This window comes from Coptis chinensis, chromosome 5 (assembly GCF_015680905.1).
Source record: "Coptis chinensis isolate HL-2020 chromosome 5, ASM1568090v1, whole genome shotgun sequence".
NCBI lineage: Eukaryota > Viridiplantae > Streptophyta > Magnoliopsida > Ranunculales > Ranunculaceae > Coptis > Coptis chinensis.
In genome coordinates this window covers 27,150,165-27,169,441 of record NC_141460.1, presented here as the reverse complement: position 1 = coordinate 27,169,441, position 19,277 = coordinate 27,150,165, and the positions used below count along the sequence as shown (strand labels likewise).

The 19,277-nt window shown below is 37.1% G+C and overlaps 1 non-coding gene across 1 annotated transcript; it reads left to right on the top strand.

The window, feature by feature from the left end:
* The first annotated feature begins 9,046 nt into the window (after positions 1–9,046).
* LOC147497220 (small nucleolar RNA R71) lies at positions 9,047–9,152 on the top strand. Its single transcript, XR_015197247.1, has one exon. It is a non-coding gene; the product is annotated as a small nucleolar RNA R71 (small nucleolar RNA).
* Positions 9,153–19,277: the final 10,125 nt, after the last annotated feature.

The following is a 19,277-nucleotide window of genomic DNA, read 5'->3' as shown; positions in this document are numbered from 1 at the left end:
TGCAAGGTTATAGTACAGAAATTCAATGAGAAGATTAGTGAACAAATTCCAAGCCTTTGAAGAGGATTCATGAGGGTTCTAGTAAAGGAAATGAATCTTTTGAAGCATTTCATTTGTCTTTAGTGGTGGGTAGAACTGTTCCATGAACAGTTGAACAAGTTTAGCCTATGTGTCCACAGAGTTTGTCATTTTAGCAGTTAACAATGATGTCGCTTTGTTGGCTAGGGTGAAAGGAAACACCCTAAGGTAAACCTATTTCAGAATTACGCTAGGATGATGGAAGTTAGTGAGACCTATTTTATCATAGGCATGTGTTCATAAGGTTTCTCGTGGTCTAAACCATGGAAAACCGGTAACAATGCATGACTTGGGTCCATCGTTCAGGGCCTTCTAAAATTCAGAGAGTGGAGTCTCCGCTTCTTCAGCCATTGGTGCAAATGTAGTGTGTGATCTTCTAGATAGGCGTGTGAATTGATGTTTATGATAAAATACACTAGAGAGTTTCTTATTAACAAACTTTTATCTCATGAAAATTCAAATCTAAGTTTAAAGAAACAACCAACGCAATCAAACAAGCCCGATTATTACTAGAAATGAACTCCTCTGACAGAAGAAACGAGGAGTAGAAGTAGGAGAACTTGTATGCCTCCTTCCTACGCTTACTAGCGCCTTCAAGAACGAGTTACAACATCTTGTAGAAGCTTGGAGCACCATGCCAACATGTTTTTATGTCCAAAAACTGACCTGGAAAAAGGTTTAGAAATCATAACCGCGCAGAGGGCGTGCGCCCTTTGGTGTAGTGTAAATAGGGGGTGTGTGCCCCTTAACTATGGACTAGAGAAACATGTTCTCTCTAGTGGGTTTCAGGTGATTTGAATGGGCTGGGCCTTTGGGGTGCACGGTGGAGCTTGATTTAGGCATCCTAGGATGGGCTTGGCTTCCTATGGGCTTCGCATACTGGGTTTCTTGATTAGGATTTGTTTAATTCAGTACTGGGCTTTTTAGAAATGTGGTTGGGCTCACACGAGTATTGGGTAGTACTCTTTAGGCCAACTGGTAACTAACGTAAAAAGTTGAAAGACTGAATACTTGGGTAAGGGGGTGTGCGTCCTCAAAATAGGAGTAAATATGGGGAGTGCCCTCTGTATTGAGAAAGAATAGGGGGTGTGCACCCTTGAGATTACTTGGCAGTACTCCAAACTTTTCTAGACGGGTCACAGTGTTCCCAGGAGATGAATTTTCAACTCGTATGTAGGAACCTGTAACAAAAAATAAAAACTCAATATCGAATCCAATAGGAAATATAATGGAAATAAGAAAAACATATGCGAAAATAGCAGGGTGGTTGGGTGAAATTGGGTTTTTTCGCTTGAATTCACTAGCGGAATTCACGTCTAGAATCAATTAAGACAACAACGACACCATTTGATAAATGCAAAAAAGTAGTATTCTAAATATCAATGCTAAAACACTAATACGTACTGCTACCAATTCTTACGTTTAATTCAAGTTTTTCTTACTCTCAAAACATAATCATGCAATATAAGGAGTAAGGAATCGTTCCACTCTTAATGAGTCAAGAACAATGAGAATTCAACTACCTAATAGTAAGGGAAGAACATGAGAGTAATGATGTGATGTGGATTATAGTATATGAATAGTGCTAGAAATTATGATTAACTAATAAACAACTCGGAATAATTATTAATTTGATGAATAAAGGAGGTATAGAGGAAGCTAATCCACCAATATGAATCATACAACTATTTATCTGAGATATTGAATAAAATGTTAAGCCTTTACAATAAAACAGAAGATTTCATTATAAAGACTCAAGCTTGAAAATCCTTAATTAAATCCTAGTTATCTCTAAACAAGGAATTAACTAGCATGAGAGATTAACACCTCCACTAATCTCTTGAATGGAGTTCTAATCTCTAGTTTGCTTCTTATGATTCTAGTTATAGATATCACAAGAAACAAACTTGAAGGACAACACAATAACTAAATAAATAATTATAACCCTCACATAGGCTTCATAAAACTCCCTCTATTTGGGGTTTTAGCATTGTTTCATTGGATTTAATATATCAAGACAATAATAATAAGACATAATTAAAGGAATAAATTCAATTGAATTGAACTTGAAAGTGTTTAATGGAGGTTGGAGGCTACAATAAGAACCCTAAATTATATTAAACTAATAGGAAAGACTGGTCTAGACGCCTAATGGATGCCTTATGGGCATATCAGATAGCTTTTAAGACACCTATAGGAATGTCACCCTTCTGACTTGTGTTCAAAAAACCTTGTCATTTTCCTATTGAGTTGTAGTACCGTGCTCTATGGGCGACAAAGAGTTTAAACTTCAATATCGATGAAGCTGGTGTCAAGCACAAATTGCAGTTGAATGAGCTTGAAAAACTTCGGAGTGATTCTTATGATCTTTGAAGGATTTTAAAGCTAACATGAAACGTATTCATGATAAACAAATTTTGCATAAGGCATTTGAATTTGGTTAAAATGTTTTGCTATGCAACTAACGTTTGCATATTTTTCTAGGGAAATTAAAAACACATTGGTTTGGTCCTTTTTTTATTACTACTGTCATCACACACGGGGCATTTGAAGTTTTAGATAGTGGTGGTAACTTCAAAAGAGTTTGTTTTAAAAGTGAGGTTCATCCTAAATTGTTTAGAGTTTGAGTGTGAGAGTTGTGAAAAAGAAAGGGAGACACTTGTATAGACTAGATTGGTTTTAAGCTAATGAAAACATTGAAAGCTTTAGTTGTTGGTATTGAAATGACTTGAAAACATTGAAAGAAAGATTGATTAAAACTTCAAAGAAGAACAACAAGAAAAGTTTGAAGATTGAAATAAGAACAAGTAAAATAACAAGTTTTGATTGAAAGGAAATAAAACAAACAATAAAGTAAAAACTTGAATTGAAAAACTAGACAAGAAATTAAACAAACCAAATGGTTTGGATCCTAAGATAATGGATGGTTTCTCTCTCCCTAACTTTTAGCTTATATACCCCTACTTTTCCCTTTTATATATTTGCCCTTCTCCATTACAAATGAGACACCTCACACTTCACTCTTGCTTTTGCTTTTTGGTTTCTTCTTGACCAAGGTAGGTTTTGGGAGAGTGCCATATTTTGAGATAAGGGCCTCCATCTCTGGTTTTATGAGTTGAGGGCTTTGAACTTTGACCTTAACCTTTGACTTTGACCATTGACTTTGCCCATTATCTTTGACTTTTCAGCACTTTTCCATATCATCTTTTGGTCTTCATAATAAGTGTGATTAAGGCTCTTTTTGGTGCTAAGACGTAGCTTTTATGTTAAGTGGTCTAAAATACTCCTTAACCTGAAAAAGGCAATAAAAGCTATGAGTTGTCTTTTCGTTAAGCATAAGAAGGGCTATAATGCAGCAATATACGGGTAATAAAACACACATTTGGGAGATGATCACCACCCCCAAATAGCATCTTGCATGACCTCAAGTAAGGATGAGAGAAAAAAGTAAGATCACAAATGAGTGATTTATTATAAGTTATACTAATCTTGTTTTGCAGAGTGCAATTGCATTGACCATATGCAATAAGGCCTTAAATCACTAGGAATTCCCTATTGGACAAGCTTTAATCCTTGTGAGAGTTTTCTAGTGAAGGTATTCACAAACTTCTTCTATTTAGTACAAAGGCTCTTGTTTCCTTATTTATTCTCAGAAGTTCGTATATCTCATTAGCAGTGAATGAAGATAAGCCCCTTTGAACTTAGAGTAAAATATATACAGTAATTTAATCATCTAAAGATAAATACGCAAAATATGAGCAATGAAATTCAAAAGCAGAGTTGTTTCCGAGGCTTTTGGAGAGCTTCCTTAAGGTGGGTTCTCTCAAGTGCAACGGGCACTTATATTCCTCGCATACTCAAATGACGTCCAAAGAAACCGGGGTCGATTGATCATGCTTGCCACTTACTATCACACCATCCTATTCCTAATTGAGCTAGACGTATTTTATTAGGAGTTACAGAGCTAGGGTGATGGTTTAGAAACAGAAAGGAAGGGAAAAACAAAATCTAATAAGTCGAGAAACTGGGTCTTTAAGATACTTGTAACCAGAGAAGAACCTTGTTTTGTTCTTTTGCTTCCGAATTGTGATACATTCTTTTAGCCCTTCTGCTTTGTGACTCCATATGATTTTGACTTTTGGGAGTTCTAACTTTGCTTTTGTTTCTTTTCGTTTTTGATATTGTCTCCTTTTGATTTTGAACTTTTGGGAGATTCGATATTTTTTTCTCCTTTGATTTTTTTGGAGTTTTAGTTTTTGATGGGTCTCTCTTTTCTTCTTTTTCCTTTCTTTTTGACCAAATAATTGTTCTGTTTTTGTACAAGGTCTTCTCTTCTCTTTTTCTGATATCCATCCAGTTATCAACTTGTCAGTTGGGTAAGCTTTTTATTATGTGTTGTAATGGGTTAGGAATTTTTGGTGAAAAATAAAAAGCTTTTTAGAAAGGGTGAAGGCTCAAGAGGGGCAACTAGAGGAAAACTATCTTTTTGGGTTTGTAACGTTTATTTGGCTATATCGATCCAAAAAGGGCCTAAATTCTCTTATAGGATATGACATGGTGATCAAGCAAGTGGACGTGTGGTCTTTCTATCCAGACATCCTTTATGTCATCACTCAATAATCATTAAGATGAGACTTTTGGCTAGATTGTCATAAGATATGGAATTTAATTGTTCTAACCTTGGCTTTGGAAACTCACTGTTATATACAAACAAATGTTGATGCATGCCAGTCATGAAAAGATGCAGAAACTATTGTATGAAGAACAAGTCCTTACTCTATTGCTATTATTTATACTATATAGAAAATGCCTAGTTTTGCAAAATGTTACTATAGCACCCCCAAATAGAACTATGCTTGTCCTCAAGGTTTGAAGAGATAAGGAAAGAGATTACCATGGAAACATGAGCAAAAACGGCGATACACTTGTATTATGTTCTTCATGATGAAAATACTCCACCCCCAAATAAGTTTGGGGCGTGGGTTGTTCGATATAGAATGAGAAATACATGGTTTATTATACTAGGGATATTTATTCTACTATAAAATCTTTTTAGGTTTTTGTATCTTTTAAAACATATATGAAATTCATGAAAGAAAATGGTAAAATTTGGCATGATGTATCTGTTTTACCTTCTACTCATATACCAAATTCCACAAGAAAAGCAAAATAAAACAAGCAGATAATATTAAGCCTATAATTAAACTTATAATACATCATACACGTAAGAAAGAAAAAGAGAAAATTAAATATATGTAACCATACAGACACTAGGAAACCTAGTCAAAATCCATGGGTGACTCATCTCGATGTCTAGAAGATCCTTCTCCTTGCTGACATCGGGACCTGGCATGTCTATCACTATGTGGGAGCGCGTCTCTGATGCTTTGCAGTGTTCTAGTAACACTGTGTTGAAAACAGCACTGCTCCTGCTGGAAGGACCGCTGCTCCTCTCTGATTGTCCTCTATCATGTTCCCTTGAGTTTCCCTGAGCTGGTGGAGATACATATACAGAATCCTCTGGCTTCCATGGAGGAAGTGAATTCCATCCATAGGCTGAGTGAACTGTCAAGTGACATCTTCAGTAAAGTAATCCACTTCTCAGTCGGCGTGCTTGCTCAGCAACTTTGGCTTTAGGTGGAAGCCATAACTTCTGGACGCAGTGGGCATAGATAGGACCTATGGTAATGTCCTTGACCTCTACTAGGGTGTCTGTGCTTCGTACCCCTAGTGCTGCATGATCTTGGTGACCAGCACTGGCGTAGGGGCGGTTGACTTCTTCGATTTGTAGAGTTGCTCAAAGATAAAGGAGACGATGCAAAAGTTGTTCTTCTGCTTTTGAAGAATCCATTAAAGATGAAGCATCACCTTACTTATATCCAAAGGCTTAGCCGAGCCTAGCAGGTTGCAGGTCCCATCTTTGATATCTTGCTAATTTGGTTCTTTTCGTAGCGAAATCTGAAAGCCTTGATGAGACTTAGGGTTTTTAACCCCCTTAAAAAGTGTCTCTACCATCATCACATCGATGATCTTTCTATCTAGGGACTGTTCCATCTGAACATAAGCCTTCAGAGGAATCCCCAGAACTCCACTCACCACCTCCTTGGTAAGCTCCAGTGAGCGGCCATCCTTGACAACCATGATGCGGTCATCCTCCCCTCTAAGCATGCAGTTATAAAATGAAAGAGTAAGAGAGGGAGAATAAGCTGCACCTTCCAACAAAACCAAGGGTTCCCATCTTCTTCTTCTAATCTCCGCTCTGAAGTGCACTTCAAACCGATCGGAATAGAAGAAGTCTTGACAATTTTGCTCCGGCATGATTTTAAGAACTCAAGCCATTTAGAGTAGAGATTTATAAAATTGGGGTTTTAAGTTGAAATGGGGGTTGAAAATGGAGCAGGTTGTAAAAAAAATGGTGGAGGTGTGTATGGGTGAGGTCATGGTCGCGAGTTGGATAGGGGCTATCGCAAGCTGGTGTAGGTGGCTAAGGTTGGGGATTTTCATGAGGAAGAAGAAAGGATGTGGGCGGTCGTGTGGGTTAAATAGTTTGATGGCACGTGCCTATTTAATGAATTTTAAATTTGGCCCAAGCACAAATAAAATCTGGAAATTCCGATCTTGTCCTCAGTGCCATGCTAACTTCAAGAGCCGATCCGTGCTTCGTTACCCGTCCAATCTTGACCTGTGAGATACCAAAATGATCAGCATCGAAAATGTAACATAACGGAATAGGGTACACTCATATCCAACAGTGGATGAAAAATAGATGATGGAAAGAACTGTACAGGAACTGTAGAGAAATATGTACAGATAACAGAAATAAACTTTTAATTAATTTTTTTTGGGTTTTGAATAACTTTGACAAAAATTTTAAAAAGGTGGGTCATTTTAAGTAAGATCCCCAAGACTTGAAAGTTTTTGATGCTGACACCATATTTCTCTCATAGCTCGCCTCTTACGTGCTTATAAACTATTACCTAAACCAGAAATTATTTTTGATGTGTCCATATCTTGAGCTGCAGTTCTCTAGGAAGTGCTTGCACATGATCATTGAAACTTATCCGTCTAGTCTTTCTAGGTGGACTGTTTTTTTTTGCTACAGAAGATAATTTTGAAAAGTTTTTCAGAAACGAGAAAGATTTAGAAGGGAAAAAGATTCAAACGAGAGGGGAAAGACTTTTTAGAAAGGAAATTTTTGAGTCTTTTAACGTCAAATTCTCAAGAAAAAATAGAGAGGTGGAGACAAAAAGATAGAATTAAACAGAGAATAGTATCACTTTGGGTTACTCTATTTATTTAATTCTTGTTTGGAGATGCCTCATCTTTTGTTTTTAGTTGCTTTCTCATTCAAAATATATCTTTATCCATATAGAGGTTTTGCCAAGAAGATAAAATTATACGTTAATCCAGTATCATTTTTCTTATTTCGAGAGTATAATTTTCATTTTTATATCCTCTGGTTTTAAAAACTATGGAGAGAGGTTTTAAGAAACTCGTACTCAAAAGCTATGATTCTGGATGTTACTACTTGAAAATAAATCATAACAGATAATCTTAGGCAACTTTTGTGTCGGCTCTATGGCAAATCCAATCTAGACAGACATAGCTTCAGCTAAGCGAGTTTGGGGATTTACTGTGTAAGACATGGAATGTCCTAATCCGGGCGAATAGCTCGGTGATATAAGCAACCCTTAGTAAGCAAAGCTGATATTAAACCACCCCTAGATTGTGTCGTTCTAGGGGTTGGTCTATGTAAAATCCATTGTCCGTTTTTGAAAAATCACTTAACTATTGATGTATCGAGAATCTATCATTAACAGCACAAAGAAAACAACATTTTTGAAAAAGAAGTGTAAAACAAAGAAAAGAAAATTGTATACTCGCTCCATAGGTTCACACTTACTCCAACGATGAGTAAAAAGTGTTTTACAAAGAATATGTGAGATATATTATGGACTAAGGCTCCGACACTTACAACCACACCCTCCAAGTAGAGAGGTCTAGTTACCTTACTGATGTATCCCTTTAAAAGCAAAAGATGGAATGGAATGGGAAAGGAATACATCAGAAAAGAGGAGTCAATCCTCATAGATGGGATGATTAAGAAAGAGTTTTTAGCGCTCTAGCTTCGTTCAAGTCACTTGTTGCTTCAAAGGCTGTGTTTCTTGGTTTAGGATTAAGAATATCTTGACCTGGGAACACACCTTTCTTGGTTTTATCTTGGGCTAACAAGTTTAAAGATTGTTGCATGGATGCTAGGATTTGGGTTTGCTATTGCATGACAGATAGCATTATTTTGGTAGGCTAATCTGTTTGGACACTAGTTTATGGTGTAATGGGAACTAGGTCTCTTTGGTTGTTGATAGGTGGGTTTTGATAGTTCTGGTTAAATAGGGATGGAACTAATGCTCTAATTGTTATAGGTACCTTGTCCTTGTCCTTGTCTGAATGTATTTGTCAGTTTGTTGAAACCTAGTGGTGTTTAGTATTACAGAATGTTGGTCCATGCAAAGTTTGGATGTTGTCTCCATGGTGCATTTGGTACATTGAAAGCACATACTTCTTCTGGCTGAAGTGATGATAGGTTTGTGATCAAGGGACAACTAGCATCTATATGATTCAAGCTTAGATTGAAATTGTATGGTGAGGTATTTACATTAATAACAGGATAAAGGGTTTGGTATTTTTGTCTGGTTGTAATGGTATCTATCTTTCTTGTGATGGTTTCGATTAAAGTTTTGATTTTTGGATCTGATTTCACATAAAAAATACCGATATACTGGGTTAGGCTATTATGGAATTGTTTATGTCGCCCAAATGGATACTCTTTTCAGCTTGGTTCTCAAGAAAGGTTAAGGCTTCAGTTGCACCTTTATCCAAAAAATTACCATTACTCATGATGTCGAGGGTTACTTTGTGTTATGGGAGAAGTCCTTTGAAGAAACATTGGACAAGAGTGGATTTTTCTAGTTTATGGTGAGGACATGAATTGAGTAGGTCGGAGAATCTATCCCATGCTTCAGAAAATGTCTCACTCAGTCTCTGTCTGAAGAACTGTATCTTGCTTCTTATCTCTTCTATTTTCTTCGACGAAAAAGTACTTCTTCGTGAAGGAGAACACAAAATTTTCCCATGTATCGAAAGAGTCGGCCTTCTGTGAAAGAAGTTGATAATGAATAATTAAAAATGGATTGATGAATAGTGCATATATATATGAGATTGTGAACAGTAAATTATGGTGGAAAAAATAGTAGATAAATACTCTCTAAATCATGTGAGATAATGGGAAGTAGTCGTGTTCTCCAAACTCTAATTGTACACTACTTGGATGTGAGTCTAGATTAGAAGTATGCTTCACTAATGAAAGTCAAAACAGTAAATATGAAGTCAAAACAGTGAATTTAGAGAATAAATAAAGGTATTAGAAGGGGTTTAATCTGCCACGCGATTCGATTGACTATTAATTAGTATTGGATCGCTTGTATTGGTCCTTAGTGAAGACCAAGTCTTCTCGGATCAATATTTCACTAGCATGAGAGTGTAGCTCTACCACAAATCTCTTTGGTGGTGGCTCTTGATAACTGTAAAATGAATAGTTTACCTACGAAATGAACGATGAATTCAATCCGTAAGTAAACTAAAACTGGACTTTTGATCCTTTGTTTATCAAAGCTTCTACTCTCGATGCGAATTGCACTAAGTGGAGTAGGAAGTTCGTTCCACTCCTAGTTCCCTAGCATGGATTGTTTTCTAAGTCTAAGAAATCAGTCTTAAGTCTAATGAGAGCTTTACGAAATGTTATGCTAACAAGACGCGTTAATTTAAATAACGAGATATAATAAATAACAAGATAAAATATAAACTAAAGTTAATCTACGAAAAGCTACGGAAATACGATTGTTTGAATCTAGATAAAGAAATTAGAGGGAATTGAATCCACCTCGAATCCAACTTAACGACCTAGCGTAGAATGTTGTATCTCAATTCTCACGTTCTTATGGCGAGAATTTCGAGTTCTAATCCCTAGTGTTCATGGCATTCCTATCGGATACTAACTAGCATGTGAGGTCGTCCACCCATTCTCATGGCGAAACATGACCTTCTAGAGTGGAATAGATTCTACAACCAATTCTATACTAACCACTAAGTTTTCATCAAGGCTTCTTCAACCCCTCTAATGGAGGTTTTAGCCTTGATTCATCAAACTAACATTTCCCATTGAATCTAAACTAAACATAATGTAAGAAATTGAGATTTACTTAATTAAACAATAATGAATCTAATTTAATGGCTGGAATGAAATAAGAACAAGAATTGAAATTAGATCTAGAATGGAAATGACCAAATTCAAAATTGACAAACTAACTATTTTATTTATCTAATCAATCAAGAACAATGATTCAAAGATTTAATCTAAAACAGGAATTGAAATGGAACTAACACTTAATTAATTAATAAAACTAGATCTAGAATTCTATATATTAATTTAGGTCTAACTAGCTACCATTAACAAAGAGCTAAGCTTTTGTTTTTATACAACCAGATCCAAAAATCGTGCATGGGCTTGGAGCCATGTTTTGGGCCAGAGAATCAGGCCCAAAACCCAATTCTTTCAGTCCAAAAAGGCCTCTTCAGCTGCAGTTCGCTTCAACAGACTTTTCGTCCATTTCTGCTCCTCTGATTGGGTCAAGGCTTAGACCATTGGAAAGCCCTTTCCGAGCCGGTCGTTTTGACATAAGGTAGGCCCAATTCCGAGGTCTGAGTCTAAAGATATGGTCTTCGGAAGTTCTGTTGACTTTGTCATCATTTACAATTTTGCGTGGACTTTGACTTTTCATCTTTTGACCAGGCTTTACAAAGGCTTTGTCTTCTTGAATCTTGGCCTTTAATCACCGAACACCTTAGTAACCAACCATTGCTCCTTTATCTCATCAAAGTGGCACATTCTTGCACATAATTGACTTTGAAGCCTGGAATACATAAAAACACGTAATCAGTATTAACTCTTACTTATTACTCACATAATTGGTCTAAAAGTATGACTGCTAAGGGGTTAAAACTACAGTTTTGGGCTCTTATCAGCTCTATACTCTAGTTCTCCATTATGAGCTCTATCTCTAATTACTCATAACGAAGAACTTGAAGTTCTTTTATGCAAAACAATAAAAACTACTAGCTACTCATCCTCACATGGCTTCATAAACCTTCTCTAATGGAGGTTAAGCCTAGTGTCATAAGAAACATTATACTAAAGCAATAATAATGACACATAAATGAAAATACAATAATTGAAATTAAACTAAAGATTTTGATTGATTGGGAATTAATGGTGGCTACAATTGCTAAACCTAATTTTAAACTAAATAAACATGAACCTAAATTAAACTAAGGGTTTGATAGATAAGGGAAGGAAGGAGTTAAAGTGTTTAGCCTTAACCCATTTTATATATGAGAGGGTTAAGGTTACAGTTTCATGCATGGGCCAAAAAAGGGGACTTTGGGCCTCTAAAGTGAGCACAAAGTCCATTAGGTTAAGTCTAAAAGGGCCACAACTACTAGATATTACTTTCGTACCTTTTTTGTCCACTTTTATAGCTTTGATTGGGACAAAGCAGACTCCATTGGAAATATTATTCTGAGCCGGTCGTTTTAACATAAAGTAGGCCCAATTCCGAGGCCCGAGTCTAATGATACAGCCTATTAAAGTTCTGTTAACTTTTCTGTCCATTTTCTACCCAGATTAACTTTGATTTCCCAACTTTGATTGGGCTTGAAAAAGGGTTTTCTCTATGATTCTTGGGCTTTTAATGTAGAACTTCCTTGGCAATCATCTTGACTCGTTTTCCATGCAAAAGTGGTGCTTTTAGTCACCTAATCAACTTCAAGTCCTGAAATGCACAAAAACACATAAACAGTACTAACTCTTATTTATTATAAACATAATTGGCCTAAATAGAGTACTATTAAGGGGTACACTTTAGGTGCTTATCACACCACCCCCAAAGAGTATTTTGCTTGTCTTCAAGCAAAGATGAGAAATAAAAACAAATAAGTGACCAAAAATGTGGTCTTAACTATTCTTGTTTCGCGGAGTGCGATTGCATTGACCATATGCGATAAGTCCTTAAACTACTAGGAATTCCCTAGTGGACAAGTTATATCCTCATGAGAGTTTTCCAGAGAAGGTAGTCACAAACTTCATTTAAACTATAATGACTGATAATAGTAAAAATGAATAGTCTTACCTACGAAATAAAGCGATGAACTCTAAACGCAAGTAAAACTAAACTTAAACTTTTGGGTCTATGTTTTATCAAAGATTCTACTCTCAAGTCTATGAGATATAGTGGAGTAGAGTGATTCGTTCCACTCCTAGTCCTTCCGCATGCTGTGTTCTCACGTATAAGTAATCTAACTTAAAGTCTAATGAGAGATTTACGAAAAAGGCAACTAGACTACGATGCAACTACCCACGAAATGCAACTAGTCGACGATGGGAATAACTAAGGGAATGCTACGTTGATTCGATGATAAGGAGTTAGAGGGGAATTGATTCCACCTTAACTCGACTTAATCCCATTAACTACAAATCGTCGTAATCCGAATTGAACTGCTTCGCAGAACAATTAGTTCTTCCTAATCCTTAATTACACATGGCATTTCTACCAATTAATAACTAGCATGTGAACGATTAAACCCATTCTCATGGTGAACTAAACGCGTTTCTAGAGTGGAAAGGAAATTACGGCCGAATCTATGTTAATCGGAATCAAGCTTTCATCAAGGCTTCTCAACCCCCTCTAATGGAGGTTTAGCCGAGAATCATTACGCAATCATTTCCGAATAAATTTAAACTAAACATGATATAAAGAATTGAAATTTACTTAATTAAACAATAATGAAATCTAATTTAATGACTAAAATGCAATAAGGACAGGAATTGAAATTGGATCTAAAAATGGAAATGACAAAAATTGAAGTTGATAGAAATACTACTTTATTGACTTAATCAAAATGAAGAACAAGATTCAAAGGTTTAATCTAATACAATAATTGAAATAGAACTAAACTTAATTAATCTACATGAAAAACTAGATCTAAAAGCTATTTTAATGGCTGCTTTCTATTCTAAGCTACCTTTATTTTCTAACCTAAAAATCTACTATTCTTTACTAAAAGATCTACCATTAACAAAGAGCTAAGCTTTTGTTTTTATACATTCAGATCCAAAAATCGTGCATGGGCTTGGAGCCATGTTTTGGCCCAAAACCCAATTCTTTCAGTCCAAAAAGGCCTCTTCAGCTGCAGTTGTCTTCAACAGACTTTTTGTCCACTTTTGCTCCTCTGATTGGATCAAGGCTTAGACCATTGGAAAGCTCTTTCCGAGCCGGTCATTTTGACATGAGGTAGGCCCCATTTTGAGGTCTGAGTCCAAAGATATGGCCTTCGGAAGTTCTGCTGACTTTGTGTGCTGTTTCTGCCCGCGTCGACATTTCAGCTTTTGACCAGGCTTTTGGAAAGGCTTTGTCTTCTAGAAACTTGGCCTTTAATCATGGAACTCCTTAGTAACCAAACTCTGCCTCTTTATCTCGCTAAAGTGGCACATTTCTACACATAATGGACTTTGAAGCCTGAAATGCATAAAAACACGTAATCAGTGTTAACTCTTAATTATTAGTCACATAATTGGTCTAAAGGTATGTCATTCTGAGGGGTTAAAACTACAGTTTTGGGCTCTTATCAAACCACCCCAAACAGCATTTTGCTTGTCCTCAAGCAAAGATGAGAAATTAGAATAAGTGACCAAAAATGGAGTCCTAACTACTCTCAAGCTACTGAAAGTGCGATTGCATTGACCATATGCAACAAGGCCTTAAACCACTAGGAATTCCCTAGTGGGCCGAGTTATAGCCTCGTGAGAGTTTTTCAGTGAAGGTACTCACAAACTTCATCTATACTACAACGACTAAGAAATAAAACTATTGTTTCCTTATTCATGCTCCAAACTATCTATACATCTCACTAGCTATGAACAAGAATAACCAAGTCAAAAACCTAAACTAATATATGCATAATAATCAATCATCTATAATAAACATATATACAATGAGTAATACTATGAAATATCTAGCAGGTCCGTTTCTGAAACTCGGAATAGCGTCCTTAAGTAGGTTCTCACAATAATAGTCAAGATACAACACTCTGATTTTTCCACTCAAGTTTAAGCTACTACTAGTCTAGTGCCAAAATGGGCACACTTTACCTTACAATCTCAATGACAACAAGGAAGCCGGAGTCGATCAAACACATCTGCCAATTACTATTACACTAGCATATTCCTAATTGAGCTAGAGGTCTTTATTAGGTGTTGCGGGGATTAGGAGATGGTTTAAGAAGGAAGGAAATGGATATTCAAAAAGGACAAGTCTGAGATAATAGAGTCTTCATATTATGTAACTAGAGAAAACCTTGTTATTTACTTTTGCTTCTACACTTTGTTTCCATCCTTAGCCATATTTTTCTTTTTCTTTTCTCTTTTTTTCTTTTTTTCTTTGGCTTTTGACTCCCTTTTATTGGAGTTTTTATTTTATTTCTATTTTTATTTTTCTTTCCTTGGATGGAAACTTCTTTTCTTTATTTTCTGAAGCAATTAACTAACTTTTGTTTACACAGGTTTTTCTCTTCTTCTTTCTTCCTCATTCTATTCTCAGACTTATTCTAAATTGGGTAGGTTGATTTATTTTTTTTTATTTTTTTTTTGTTTTTGTAACAGGGTAAAGGGATTGTGGTTTATGAAAGGCTAAAGAAAGGCTTAGAGGGGCGACTAGCGGGAAATAATTCATAGGTTTGAATTTTTAGCTATATCGATCCAAAAAGGGCCTAAATTCTCGCTTAGGATATGGCATAGTGATCAAGCAAGTGGACGTGTGATTTCTCTATCCGGATTTTACTTCTCCCTTGTGTCATTTCTCAAATGTTTAAGCTTTCATATAAGGCTTTTAGGCTATATTCTCACAGGATTTGTAGAATAAGTACTCTAGCCTAGATTTAAAAACATCGCTAACAATCATAGATACTCATGTAATATATTTATAGATAGATGCAAATATTATTACCTACATATTAACCTAAGTTTCTAACAATTATTCTAATGCAAAAGCTACATTGAGACTTCTTGATTGTTAAGAGCATAGAGAAGGAAAACAATACCACTATTCCTAAGTGTATAACATGAACTTATTTATTTATATTTTTGAATTTTTAAAATTTTAACTAGAAAACAAATGCATATTAACTCTATCTATATCCTAACAGATGCCTTAATTACACGTGTTTCTATGCCCCCAAACAAGAAGCATGCTTTGTCCTCAAAGCATTTAAATAAAGAGGGCGAGAAAAATACCATTGAAGGTAGCGTGAAATCGGGAACATCTGTAAAATAAGGTTAGAACGTACTAATATAGGAAATAAAAACTGACACAACTCTATACGAGTTCTACCCATTATGGGGTTAACAAGAATGAAATTGCTTGAGACATAAGCAGACATTAACTAGAATGAAACTTACCTTATCCCCCGCATTACTCGTCATCTTCCTCATTCTCTTCTTCCATAAAGAAGTGAGGTTCCTTCGCGTCCTGCCATGCCATGATAATTTGTCAGGCTTCCCGCCATTTATCATCTATTATTGCTAACCTATTAAGAGCCACTTGGTCTGACGGGGTGTAGGGTGCAACCAGATGAGGTTGTATCCTCCACCCTTGCCAAGTCATTGCACAAAAAGATCGAATAATACTTTTGGTGGGTCGTACAGTGTCGACCGTAATCCAATCCGTGAAGCGTGTACAAAAAACAGGAAAGAAACATAGCATAATACGAGAAACTAGAACGGGCATAAGAAGGTACTTATGCCTCATGCTATGGGATCGAGCTAAACTAGACATCAAGGTTCGGGGAAGGTCATGACACATACGTCCCGTGGCTAAAGAAAGGAAGACCCTACAAGTGGCATCATTCACAGAAGAAAAACGCCATTCCCCTAAAATGTTTAGCATGATCCAAAACATAACAGTTCCTATGTTCATGGACAGGCTACCAAAGGCGACGTTATATTCCCCTTGGTCCTCAATACGGAAAATGCCCACGCCATACGACTCATGCAAAAACTCGTAAGTGTAGACATACATATTATCGACCCAATAGCACCATGGGTCTTGTATTTCAGCGGGCATAGCAAGTCCAAGAACAAATGCTAGCAAGAACCTGGTAATTTTAATTGGTTCATTATCAATGTTGATGGAGAACACTTGTTCTCCATCTGGTCTTTCAAAGAAAATGCAGTTATCGTAAAAATAAGATGCTAGTGTTGGAGAATAAAGTGCATCCGGTCTTACCATAAGCGGCTCCCAGCCAACTAATGTGATCGCGTTTCGCAAAACCAAGCACCATAAGTAGTGCTTTGGAACAAATCTTCGAAAGACTGTTCCGGTATCAATGTTGGAGATGTCATCTCAAAATTACGCTTTGAAATAGCTGCGAATGATCCGGATACTACGCACGAAAAATGGAAATTTCTGGTCCCGGAAGTCGGCGAGAGCTTTCGATAGGATAGAGCTGTGGCGGCTCGACAAAAACTCAGAAAAAATATCTGAGGCCGAAAGTGCGCTCTGTAGAAGCATAAGAATCTTCGGAGTTGCGAAACTTCGGAAAATGAGCGAAAACGAGGGAATCGCGGGAGTGAAAGGTGAGTGATGGAGTTTAGGTGTAGTGTGAGTTGTGAGGATAGATTGTATCAAGTTTATATAGGTTTAAAGTTGCTAAAATGGATCGGGAAGTTACCAAAACTAATTCGGCGGTTTCAAAAATCCTAAAATTTCCAAACCGAAAACGGAAACAACTCATTTCCTTGATTCTAATTCAAACCCAAAGATCTTTTAGGTTGATTTTATGATAGAATGTACCTATTTAATCTAGATTTCATCCTACCATGATACTTATTCATATATATGCCTAAACAGCCATATTTTCACCTTGACTCCAATAAATTCTAACACGAGGGTTATATAAAAATCATCTTTGGAATAGATAAAACCACCCCCAAACAAGTTGGGAAGGTGGGGTCAATATTAAACAACCACTCATAATGAAAATAACCCATTATATTAACAATAATTCATGCGGAGTACATTTCACTACAAAATTCAACTTACAGAAAGAAACTTACATAAAAATAAATGACAGTAATGAAACTACAAATAAAACATAAAACATCAAACTATACTATCCCTAGCTACTCCGGAACTGGTAGCAGAGGGCACATGGTCCGGAGACTGCTCCTGAGCTCCTGATGGACCATTACCATTTGTCTTTCGGCGACGGCACTCGTGTCTCGAGGGTTTATCCTCAGAAGGAGAGTCCCCGTGAGGTGGGAATCGTGTCAGCATCTCTTCCAGAGGCTGGCCGAGCTTTAGCTCGGCCTCATCTGTTCCCACCTCTCGCCCTCTCTCGGTGCACGGAGCTCGAAGTTATGATGCATCGTTGCATCGTCGAGTCCGGAGGTCTTCACAGATAGTGTTGGCTTAGCGCGATGCCACGATGGATCACAGCCATGCGTTCTGTATCTGACCAGCACCTCTCCAAGGCATCCGCGTCAAAACACGTCAAGTCCTCCTCATCCTACGAGGCATCCTGATTTCACCCAGCCTCCTCTTCATTCTCAGCTCCACCATCCTCTTCTTCTTCTTCTCTATCCTCAGCCAATCTCCAAACCCGTTGGACACACTCCTTATAGATGCGAGGGTTACGGTGGAGGGTGATGTATGTCCGATCAGTCGCCTGAGCTGCTTTCAACTTCAGCATGATCTTTGTTATCAACACAGGGAGAGCGGCAACAGACCTCCCTACTCCCCTAATCATGCTCAGTAAAATCCTGCAGGGTGACATCCAGATGGATTCTAGGCGGAATGCCTAGAATCTCAGCCAACAACCCAGTCGTCACTTCCTTCCGCCTCTTCGTCCCCACAACTACAAAAATGCTCGTCCTTTCCAACTCCCTCGTATCGTAGAACTGTCGGACTAAGTCCTCGTGGTAATAGGCTTCAGTCGAGTACCACAAGCTACTCCAGTCTCGACTGATCATCTCGTCACCGTAAAACGGCGCGAAGTGGTCGGCAGTAAAAGCTTGCTCCGATAAAATTCGGCGTTGTTGAGCCATTGGAAGTTTGAATATGATTTGGTGTTTGTAGAAGGTGTAGGAGTAATGAGGAACGACTCACTGATCAAAAACGATGGTGGTGGTGGTGTGGGTATGGTTTAAGAGAAGATTTGGAGTTAGAGTTGGATTGTGGGCGTGGGTTAATTGTTTTTCTTTTTAATTTTATTTTATTTTATTTTATTTGTTTCAAGCTTTTGGGCGTTAATGGCGGAATGGAGGAAGAAGATCGCGTTTGCTATTAAGGGTAAAGGGGTCGCTACCGTCGATATGCGGGTTGGGCCCAAGCCCAAAATCGAAATTTGTGATTTTTTTTCAGATTTTTCGCGAAACTTCAAATCAAAATTGCCGCTTCGTTACCGGTCCGATTTTTGCGAATGAGATATGGAAATGATCAGGAGAGAATTTCCAATCCAATGATCCATAAAACACTCTATTCTGACTGTGGATGACATATAAGATAGTAGAAAATGCCTCAAAGTGCGTGCATGACTTACGTTATGCGAACAATTGAACTCTAAATTCATGGATTATGTCAACCCAAATCGTAATACAATAAAACGGCCTAAGCAACTCTAATGGGACATAAATATTTAGAAATGCGAAACACTAACGCGCCCCCCCCAAACAAATTTTTTACAACGAAGCTTAGAAAATTTGTTTTATGATAGGTCTTTTAAAGTCGATTCGAGACTTCCTAGGTTACTATGCTTATTCTTTAATATATATATATATATATATTTAATTTTAAAAGGAAAAACAATAAACAATAAAGACATAATTCACCCCATAGAGAAACATGACTCAAAAATCCGAGAAAACATGCAAGAGTGGAAAACGTGAATTATGTTTAAAGCGTGGACTTAGGATCCGGTACTTATAGCCACACACTCCATAGGGAGGGCCCGGTTACCTTAATGGTGCACTCACCAATATATGGAAATGAAAGGAAATGCACCAACCATAAAAGTTGAGTCGTTTATAGTCA